Raw genomic sequence first — 1,431 nt, forward strand, 5'->3', positions numbered from 1 at the left:
GCCCCATCTTCTTCTTCGTTTTAATTGCATTATAGAACATCATGCATCAACAGTACATGTGAGGGTGAGGGTGTGTGTTTCGGGGTCTTTTTTACTCCCCCGTTCACCGTTGGCCTTCTGGGGTTGGGGTCTGCAGGTGGCAGGCCGTCTGGTGGGGCCTGGGCTGCGGGTGGTGGACTTGGGGCTTGGAGGAGTGCTGGGGGCGGGGCTGGTGTTTCGGCTTCCCTGGGGCTGTTTGGGGCTCCCGGGGTCTGGCTCCTTGTCGCTGTGGTCGGCCCGCCGGCTGGGGTGGCTGCCGGAGTCCGGCGGGTGGTCAGTTGGGAGTGTGCACTTGGCGGTTGGCAGTGTGTGGGGGTGGGTTGGGGGCGTGGCTTTGCTGGGACAGGGGGCTGGCCGGTTGGCCTGGTGCAGCCTGGGCCGAGACTTGGCTGTCTGCTCCTCTCCACCCCAGATTGAAGGGGTCTACCTCCTGGGTTCGGGCGTGAGCTGCCCTCTTTAGTGGGCGGGTGCATGTCCTGGACCTGGGGGATATAGCGTATATATGGGGAGTGTGAGTGGAATTTGACGTCCATCTTGTGTGTCTTTGAAAGAGTGTGTGACAGAATGAGGGTGGGATTGTGTGATTGTGTGTGTATGCTTGTATTTTTGTCAGGCTGGGACTTGGGCGGCCCCTTCTTCTGGCTCATTTGAGGGCCCATTGCTTCCCCTGCCACGCAGCCCTCTGGTGGGTTGTGCCTTTGCCCACCGGCGCGCTGGTGGCTCTCGTTGTCCGGGGCTGGGTGCTTGGGCATGTGCCGGCTCGGCCCGGTGGGGCTTGGGTCCCCTGGCCCTGCCGAACCTTGGCGGGGTGGGGGGTCTGTGTTCATGCCTGGATCTGCTCTGGCGCAGTGGGTACCGGCGGGGCCTGTGAGCTCGTCGTTGCTGGCCCCAGGAGCTACTGTGTGTGGTCACTGGTGGGGCTCTCCCGGTTCTTTCCTGTGGTCCCCTTTAGTGGGGTGGGTGGGCGGCCCTCCTGGTGCGGGTGCCTCTGGGGGCTCCGCGCTCGGGGTCTCTCTTGGGGTCTTCGGCGCTGGTCTCCCTTATCTTGGCTCCGTGCTTTACGGGTCAGGTCTGTGGTCCTCCACAGTCATTTTGAAATATTCCATTGGAGAAGATCTTGTATATACATGCATGCTCACAACCGCACACAAACAGGTGTTTAATCCTGGGTTTTCTATTAGGACACTGACTGAATATGTGCATATGTATGGATCTATATATACAGTATTTTTCGGACTGTTGTGGAATACTGATTATGTATCACCTGGACACTGTCCACTCGTTCCTGTTCCTGTTCCTGCAGATATGAACACTTGTTCATATCTTGTGATATCCTTCCGGATGTCAGCATCAAGCTGACCTACTTCATGTACCAGAACGAGGCGGATTCTG

The sequence above is a fragment of the Austrofundulus limnaeus genome, unplaced genomic scaffold (genome assembly GCF_001266775.1).
Source record: "Austrofundulus limnaeus strain Quisiro unplaced genomic scaffold, Austrofundulus_limnaeus-1.0 Scaffold1015, whole genome shotgun sequence".
NCBI classification, from domain to species: Eukaryota; Metazoa; Chordata; class Actinopteri; order Cyprinodontiformes; family Rivulidae; genus Austrofundulus; species Austrofundulus limnaeus.